We start from the raw sequence: 10,436 nt of genomic DNA, 5'->3' as shown, positions 1-10,436 counted from the left end.
ACTCTATTGTTGTTCTCACCATACCCATAACAGCTTCCAAGAAGTAATGGATAAAATATTATGCAAACCTATGCTAAAGGAAGAGAAAAATTAAAAACATATATTTCTAGTTATTAGTTTTATCTGTCCCTTCATAATCCTTCCCTCATCCTTCCCTTCCCTACCCTATTCCATTTGATCCTCTTGTACCACCTTCTCCTTGTCCATCCATAATTATCTATTCTAATTCCATTTCCTATGAAGATCTATCCATCTCCCTATTCCTGTACTATACTACTAACCTCTGTGAATGTGTAAATTGTAAACTTGCTTATCAGTGACTTAACAGCTAACATCCATATGTAAGTAAATGTTTTTTCTTGGCCTGACTTACACCTATCAGGATGATCTTTTTTCTAGTTCCATCTATTCATTTTCAAATTTCATATTTTTAAAAACTTGCTTAACACTTAATTTTATAAATTAATTTTATTTTCTTTATCTGTTCACGTATTGGCCTATATCTATGTGGTTTTCAATTTCTGGTTATTATGAATAGAACAACCACTGTGGATTAACCACTCTGAATGTTGTGAATATGTTTTATTGCCATTGGTTAATTCTTAAAAAGAAAATAAAAAATCTGTTTTGGTCTATAGCAAGGCGGGATAGGGTCAGGTGGGAAATCCAATCACAGATAAAGGGAGACAAAAGGTGAAGTGAGAGGCAGATGCCAGCAAGCTGCTGAAACAGCAAGATGTACTAAAGAACAGGTAATGCCACAAAGCTATGTTGCAAAATATAGATTAATAGACATGGGTTAATTTAAAGTTGTAAGAGCTAGTTAGCAGTAAAGCTGAACAATAGGCCAGTTTATAATTAACATTAGGACTCCGAGTGATTTTTTAAGAGCGACTGCCGGAACGGGTAGGGCAGAAAAGCCTTCATTTATATTTGATCCCCCAATGTGGGGGACCAGGTCAAGAGGACCAAATCTGTTATTATGTCTGATTTATTAAAAGGTACAAAATCAAAGTACACGTACAATACAGAACAAGGCTACAACACTGTTACTTCTTCAGCTTTTGATTCTCATCCCCAATGGACATCAGCGAGGTCCAGGGAAGTTCATCAAGCTGTCACTGTCAGCAAACCCTCCACAATCGACCCAGCCCTGGCATTTTATTTGGGAGTCTTTGGGTCATGTATCTCCAGAGAAAATCACACCCACTGGGACAAGTCACTCCAATACGACTGACTGTCAGATACATTTCCAGCAAACAGAACCTCTAAATGGATCACACAGTGTTTAAAAAAAAATGTGTGTAGCATTGTGGCAGAATTTGGATGAATACTGCATTGAATCTATAGATTACTTTTGGTAGGATGGCAATTTTTACTATATTAATGATACTGGTTTTCTGTACATGAGAGATCTTTCATCGTCTTATAGCTTCTTCGATTTAAGTTTTTATCATGCAGGCCTTTTACTTGCTTAGCTAGAAACACACCCACATATTTTATATTATTTGAGACTATCATCAAAAATGTTGTTTCTCTGATTTCTTTCTCTGTCTGTTTGTCATTTTTATATAGGAGGACAACTCATTGTTGTGAGTTAATTTTGTATACTGCTACTGGGAACAGCAAGTTTATCAGCTGTAGAAGTCGTCCAGGAGAACACTTAAGAACACTTTTGTACACTCTCATTTCGTCTGCATATAAATATTCCTTGGTTCTTCCTTCCCAGTTTGAATCCCCTTAATCTCCTTCATCCATCTTACTGCTCTAGGTAAGACTCCAAATACTATACTGAGTGAGTGAATAGAATGGGTAGCCTTGTCTTGTTCCTAATTGTGGTGGAACTGCTTTGAGTTTCTCTCCACTTAAATTGCTGTTGTCTATGTGTTTGCTGTAAACTGCCTATATTATGTTCATATATGTCACCTGCATCCCTAAGGGCTTTTTTTGAAAAGCTAATAGTCCAAATAGATTGCAATTAATATTAAGCCTCAAAGTAGTTATTTTTAAAAAAAAAAACAGCTGAAGGATCAGGTGGGACAAAAAAAAAGCTTCCAATTACATATCCTGAAATTATATATGTACAAGTAACATTTTATGGATTGAGAAGGTTGTATTTATATATTTATATGTAAACAATTAAAGAGGAAGATGCCTTGAATTTGAAAGAGATAAAGGAGGTTTGGGAGAGTTGGAGAGAAGAAAGGAGATGGAAGGGTACAATGATGTAAATATATTTTAATTTCAAACTGTCAAAAGTTAGTTTTAACATTCTGATTATATACTTTAATCAACATCATAAGAAACAGTTTGGACTTTTGTAAAGGAGACAGCGTAGAAAAATCTATAGTCTGAAAAAATAATGCCAAAAAGCATTTACGTTAACAGACAATTTTCAACACTGAACTGACAAAAATCACATAATATGGAATTCAAATCCTTAAAAACGTAGCATTACACCTTTTCATCTATAACAATTCAGCTTGACAAATGAGAGGGGCCAAGAATAGTGTCCTAACAATCTATCCTGCCTGAGGACAGATGGAGAGTTGTTCATAGAAAAGGAAAAAGTGTATGTCCAGATCTGATCTCAGCTGGACCTACAAGAAAATACCCTTACTGATTTTATCTCCAAATTGCCCTTAGCAGGATGTCCTTGGCTAAAGATTATAGAAAGAAGAACCCAGGGTTTAAGACATGACTTCCTGGAGAAACTTACAAAGGCTTTTATACTCTTCAGTTCTTTTTTTTCTTCTCCTTTTTTTTGAGATTTCTCAATGTAAATGCTTTCTGCTCTATATAGAGCTACTTGAGTCTCATCCATTCCAGATCAGTGATGCATATTTTACATAAGAAGCATCGCTTGATAAAGCCTTTAATGATTCAGACTTGTGTTTTCTATGCTTTAAATACTTGATTATTGATTACTTGAATGTGTTTCCTAAAGTCTTCCCTTGGGATGACCCATGATTTTGATTTGGGCTGTCAGATTGGATGGACCAAGTGTGTGATTTCTTTATTGATTGTGGCAATATATGTGAATGTGTATTAAGATGCAATTTATTTATTGAAGAAAATTGTGAGTTAAATGAGGTTATTGCTCACTCCATTGCTCTTAAGGTATATTCAGCCCTAGCATGCTGGATACAAGCTAAAATCATCTGAGTGTATGGAACTTCAATTTAAAAAATGACTCCTAAGATTTGTTTGTAGCAAGCCTTTGGGATATTTCCTTAGCAAATGATTACTGGGGGAGCTCCACATTCTAGGTGGAGCTATCCCTGGATTGTTGGTCCTGGGTTCTATCAGAAAGAAGTCTGAGCAAGTCCTGTTGAGTAAGCTAGTAAGCAGCACCCATACCTGGTCTCTATATAAGCTCCTGTCTCCAGTTTCCTGTCCCATTTGAGTTCCTATTCCAACTTCCATTGATGATGGACAGTGATATAGAAGTGTAAGCCAAATAAATTCTTTTCTCTATATCTTGCTTTTTGGTTATGATGATTCATTGTAGCAACAAAAACTCTAACTATCTCAATAGGGTACCAGGAGTGTGATATTGCTGTGACAGATATAACCATGTTTTTGAGAGGATTGTGGGAGGATTTTGCAATTTAGTGCAAGAAAACACATTGAGTGTTCATTGCTTAGTAAGCTGTTCTGTAGGAAACTAAACGCTAGTCTGCTGGAGCTGAGAAAGTGATAATGATTTTAAAAAGACCAGCAATGTTGAGGTAAAATCTCCTCAAAATTGTTTCCTGAAAGCACAATAAAACTCTGTTTCAGAGTCAGCCAAGGTCATACCTCATGCTGGCAGCTGAATTTGGTAGTCTAAGAGTCACCAAAGTATTACTCATTTTGAAGACATAAAATGAGCAAGGAGAGATGCTGAGGCTTGGCACTGAGAGGCCAAGAGAGACCAATGATGGAGGTGCAGTCTCAGTGGCAGATGAAGGCCCAGGCATCACGTAAAGAAATCGAGCTTGACACCATGAAGAGAGCCTATGAGAAGCAATTGGTAGAAATGAAGCTCAGTTTCAACAGAAGACTCAAGCATTTTGAAGGTGCCATGGGATTACCATGAAGAGCAAAAACAGAGCAAGATGGAGACTAAAAAAAATAGTTCTGTGTTCTGCAGAGAGCAGAGCCCAAGAAGCGATCCAAGTCCTTTGGAGGAGCACAGAATATTGTGAGTGAATTACAGATAGCTGTACATTGAGTTATTTAAATTTTTGTAGTTTGGTTACGACTTGATTTGATTGTGATTCTTCCTGCTTGAAGAAAGAATTTAACTCAGTTTTGATTTTTATAGGAGGTTATCGTTGAAAGAATTTAACTTTTGGAAGAAATTTTGGATTTTTAAAGAGATCGGATATTTTAAAGGCACTGAACTTTTAACATATTTGAATTTGTGAAGACTGTGAGACTTTATGTATGTTTTTTATGTGAGATTTGGGGAATAAATGAGAAACGAAAGGTTGTGGCTTAATAGTGATGTGTTTATGTATCAATTTGACAAGGGGTCAATTGTGCTGGATCGTTTTATACCAACTTGACACAAGCTAAAGTGATCTGACAAGAGGGAATGTCAATTAAGTGTTGTGAACGAGCTCAATATGGGAAATAACCAGGCCAGCTTAAGGATAACAATTATATTTCTAATGGTTACAATGGGAAACTCATGGCGCAAGAATGGGGAGTCCGACTTCCTCTGTGTCCAGCGGGGATCACGCAGAGAGAGCACGCACCTTGTCCATACCAGTTTTCTTCCTGGGTTCCAGTAGCCACGCCTTAATTAGGCGTGATTGGTTAACAGAGCTTCCCCATCAATTAAGAAAATCTCTCCATTAAATAGAGCTGCAAACAAGACTTTCTGGCATTTTTAAAATTAGTGATTGAACAGGAAGTTCCCAGCCCAATGTGCGTGGTGCTATCTCTGGGCTGGTGGTTCTGGGTTATACATAACAAGCAGCACTTTTGCATGGTCTCTGCCTCTAGGTTCCTACCCCCAGATTACTGTCTAATTTGAGTTCCTGTCTTGACTTCTGTTTGTGATGAATAGTGATATAGAACTTTAAAGCAAATAACCTCCCCAATCTTGCTTTGGGTCATGATGTTGCATTGCAGCAATAGAAACCCTAACTAAGACACCTAGCTATGTTTTCCAGTTCTAATCCCTAGGTAAAACCTCTCTCATGTTCTCTGGTATTTTTGTCATTAGTTAGTTAGTTTGTTTTGTTTTGTTTTTCTAGTCCCCACTAAGCTCTGCTTTTCCTTTAAATAAACCCCCATGCCCACCTGCCCATGAGGAGTTAAACTCAACTTCTGCTCTTTTTTCAAGGATAACTCATGATTATTTCCCCTGCCTCCTTTCAACCTTTGCCTTCCATAATTGGAAAATAAGGATGATTCGTATTCATTGTAATGTATCACTTTTATAGTTTGAATGTTTCATTCCCTTTAAAACTCTTCTTGAAATTCAGTTCCCAAACCAACAGTGTGAGAGGTACTGTCTATAGGCAGGTAGGTTTACAATGGATTAATGCCAGTATAAAGAGGACTTGTGCGACTAGGTAGCCTCTCTCTCTTTCTAAGTCTCTTTCTCTCTCATACCTTCTCCCTGTTATTATTCTCATTTTACCTTTCTTTTCTTTTTGTCAAGGAAAAAGTTTATCCTATTTGGAGGATGACCTTCTAGGTACCATCTTAAAAAAAAAGGTCAGGCCCTTACCACACATCTGATGTAGTAACTGTAATCATGAACAATTCAAGTTTCTAAAACTCTTAGTCAAGAAAAAATTCTCCATGCTTATAAATTCCCCAGCCTCATGTATTTTGTATGGGAAACACAAAATGGGCTGAGAAAATGGATCACATTGAGATATACTTCAATGAAGAATTTAATTGTAGAAAGAAGTATAGTAACAAATCATTAGGTACTGAATGGAGATTGTGTTTAAACAAGGGATATTTACAGAGGAAGGAAGGAATGTCCTCATAGATGGAGGGCAGAATATTCAGAGGATAACATATAACATGCACCTTTTATGTCATTTTTTTCCGGGTACCTTTCACGATTTTCCTACTTTTCTTTTTCTAAAGGAAAGAGACAACATGAAGAATGACCAATCTTGACTAAAGACAATTCAAGATGAAAAGATATTTAGTAGAATATTGCCAAATTCAAATTTTTCTTCTTAAATAATATGTTTATTTTAGAAATGATAAAATAATATGAGAATTAAAATGAAAATGACAATGTGAAATAAAATTATATATTGAGTCAGGGAGTGTTTATGTCATATATAATAAATCAAGGAGTGTGTTACAAAAATGAGTTGACTTTTCATCTTCTTACCTTACATCATTAGAGTTTGTGGAATAATTTTCCTTCCAAGCATATCTGGATAGATACTGCATTTCTTCTTTTCTAGCATAAGTGTTTTGCTTTCCATGTTTACTTTTTGGGATTGTAGGAAATGCCAAGATGAATCTTACCACTTACTTGGGAATGAGATAACCTATTTGCTGAGTTTTAATTCCTTTGTTACAAATTCCTATAACTAAATTTCACCTTTTCTCTAACCTCATCCTGGTCTATTGTCTGTAATGTAGAGTCTTTCTGTGGAGTACTCTTGAGTTGAGTTGGTTTGATCCACACTCTTCTCATAGCTCCTACATGCTTCTTTTCTTTTCCTTTTTCTCCTAAATATGCCTTTGTCATTATTGGAATCTATTCCCACTGGACCATTTCTTTCTCCTTTGTTCCTAACTTCTGTACTAAAGTCTGTTTACTGTTGGTGCATATCAACCTTTAGAAATAGTGTAGAATGATGAACCTAGAAGGCCTTACTCTAACTTCACAGCACTTACTCTTTAATATTGCTCTCTCCATTTGAAGCAAGTAATTCAAACTCACATTCTTTAAAGTTGGAAAGATTCAACTGACTGAAGACAAGCCTTCTATCAGCTTTGATTCATATAATCAAATAACAATATAAAATGTTTTCATATTGTGATATCTGTGTCTAATTCTTTCAACAGCTATTTGGACATCTTAAATGTTCTTGTTCTTCCTTCTCTCTCTTTCTTTCTCTCTTTGTGTTTTCTTTCTTTCCTTCTGGTCAATTAACACAGGGTCGCATACATGTGAGAAAACTGCTTTACTACAAAAGTTATATTTCCAGTTTTCGTTTTAATCTTCAAAACACTGGGCTGCGCTTTCACCAACAGCCTCTCATAGGCTCTCTCCACAGTGCCAGTCCTCAACTTCTTTGCATGATTCCTTCATTCCTGGTCCTTCAACTGTCACCGAGATTGCATCTTCACCAATGGCACTTCCTAACCTCACAATGGCAAGCATCAGCTGCTCTCCATAACCTCTTCCTGCCTTCAAAACCAGTACCACCTGGGTGATGCTTACACATTACCAAGTCCAGCTGCCAGCACGAGGTGCAACCTTCGAGTCTCTGTATCATTGTTTCTCTGTGCTTCTAGGAAACACTTCCCAGAAGATTTCACCTCTGTGATGCTGGTCTCTTTGTAATTACTGTTAATTTCTTAGTTACAGTCAACCAGCATCAAGTATCCCAGCAAAGCATAACTTTTCTTTAGTAGTCCTGGTATCTTGTTAATCACAACTGATTCTTCAGCCCCAGCTGAGCAGGGCTATAGAATCCTAAATCCTTTCTTCTATCCTTAACTCTAAAGCCTAAGAGCCACATGGCCAAATCTGCCAAGTTCTGCTGCTTGCTGGGTCTGGAACATGGGACCCTTTGTTTAATTATATCATCACAAGCTTTCTATCTTTCATTGCCTAAGCCTGGCTGTCGTGAAACTTGCTCTGAAGATGAGGCTGGACTTGAAATCACAGAGATCTGCCCACCTCTGCCTCCAGGATGATAGGATAAAGGCTTGTACCATCATTGCCTAGGGTCACTATTCTCTTTGTTTCATTTCTTAATCTATCTCTTTGAACAGAAGATTTAGCTCCATTAAACTTTCTGGTGCCCCTTTCCTCTTCAAGTATTTTTTATTTGCTCAGCTTGCTCCTTTTATTAAATATCTTCATTAGAGTAGTCACTATTATCTACATGTCAGAGTCTATGCTAGGTTGTTTTGAGATTTCTTCTGTCAATATAATTAATCTAAAACTCTTCACTTTAGCTTGAGGCAGATTCTTTGGACATGGGCAAAAGGCAGCCACTTCTTTCACCAAAATATCACAAGAATGGTTTCAAGGCAACATACTAAAATTCTCTGAAACCTCGTGAGCCAATTCCTGACATTTCAAAACATTTTCAACACCATCGACTTCCATGTTCCTACTAATATGTCCCCTTAATCAGTACTTAAAGCATTCTCCTGTTTTCCTAAACCAAAGTACTAAGTTCATATTACTTCAAACAAGAGCATGGTCAGGTCTATCACAGCAATATCCCAGTCCCTGGTACCAACTTCTGTCTTAGTTTAGACTTTTTTTTTTTTTTTTTTTTTTTTTTTTTTTTTTTTTTTTTTTTTGCTGTAAAGAGGCACCATGACCATGGCAGCTCTTAGAAAGAAAAACATTTAGTTGAGGGCAGGTCACTTACAGTTTCAGAGTTCAGTCCATTGTGATCATGAAGGGGAGCATGGCAGTATGCAGGCAGATGTGGTGCTGGAGCAGAGAGTCCTACATCGTGACTTAGAGGCACCAGTTGACTGGTGTCTGACTGACTGTCACTCTGAGTGAAGCTTGAGAACAGGACTTCCAAGCCCACTCCCACAGTGGCACACTTCCTCCAATAAAGCCACACCTACTTGAACAAGGCCACACCTCCTAATAGTGCCATTGCCTTTGGTGGCCATTTTCTTTCAAACCACCACAGTCCCAAAACTGCATTGACTATCACCATTGCCCTTAGATGCAACCAAGATTTAGATGATCCTATTGTTAAGTAAACTACACATGTAATTTCTATAATACAAAAGAAGCAACTGACTAGGAATCTTCCTCTGTGTTAGGTAGGCTTCATAGTGCTAGATGCCGCTGTGCATGTAGTTATGGAAGATAAGTCAGTAACAATCAACCTCAAATTTGTACTTTACATGCTTCAGTTGCCAGGTTGTCAGATAGGCCTTAATGGAACAATAGGGGATAACCAACTGACTTCTGGTTGGATCAGAGGCCCAGTTCATAGAAGGTGATTATGTCTGTGAATGTGGACCTGGTCAAAGGCCCATAGGTGGTTATGTCAGCAGCTCTAAGACTGAATCTACTTCTTTTGTTGATAAATACTTATCAACTTGTCAAATGCCTGATATATATTTGCTTTATATCTGCAAGCTAGTTCTGTCCTAAGCCTTGTAATTTCTCTGTTTTGAAATTATGTTATAATTACACCATTCGCCCTTCCCTTTCCTCTCTCCAGCCCCACCTCGTAAATTCCTTCTTGCTCTCCTTAAAACCTCTGGCCTCAGTTAAGATTAAGTGCTTACATGTAAATATGTATATGCATAATATTCCTAAATATAACCAGCTTCATCTGATAATATCATTCATATGTTTATTTTCAGGATTGATGAATTGGTATTGGATAACCAATTGTGTGCTCTGCCCTGGAGAAGGCTATTTCTTCCACTCTCAGTATGCCTTGGTTTTCTTAACTTCTTTGTGGAGGGTGAAGGCTTCATGGGCTTTTTCCCATCCAATTTAGCATTCCTGTTTTGGTCTTGTACTTTACTTGTTAAGTTCACATTAGTAAGACTGGAATAGTCATTGACATACCTTAGAGACACACTCTGACAGTAAACTCCCTGATCCTCTGGCTCTTAAAATACTTCTGGCCCCTACTTCAGAATGATCCACAAGCTTTCTGTGAAGAAACTGTGTTCCACATGTATAAATTGAGGCTATGTTTCACAATTCTGTATTTTAATTGATCGCAATATTCCGTAGTGCTATCTATAAGTTACAAAGAGAATGTTCCTTGGTAAAGGTGAGGGCTGCTCTTTCTTAATTGTGTGTGTAGGAAAATATATTTAGGATGCATCTAGAGACTGAGCTAGTTTAATAAAAAATATTATTCTGGTTGTAGATTGTCCTCCAAGATTCATAACTTCACTAGTCCTGGGTAGTTGCTAGGTTTCCGGTACCACATATTACTTCCTTCTCATTGAGCAAGTCTTTTTTAAAAAAAAATATTTATTTTATTTTATTATGTATACAATATTCTGTCTATGTGTATGCCCACAGGCCAGAAGAGGACACCAGACCCCATTACAGATGGTTGTGAGCCACCATGTGGTTGCTGGGAATTGAACTCAGGACCTTTGGAAGAGCAGGCAATGCTCTTAACCTCTGAGCCATCTCTCCAGCACCCTCATTGAGCAAGTCTTACGTCCAATTAGAGAACAATTGGTTCTGCTATAACTGCCAAAATAAATATGACAGTACCGTA

This window comes from Myodes glareolus, chromosome 11 (assembly GCF_982192425.1).
Source record: "Myodes glareolus chromosome 11, mMyoGla1.1, whole genome shotgun sequence".
NCBI lineage: Eukaryota > Metazoa > Chordata > Mammalia > Rodentia > Cricetidae > Myodes > Myodes glareolus.
Note: the sequence above shows the minus strand (reverse complement) of the source record.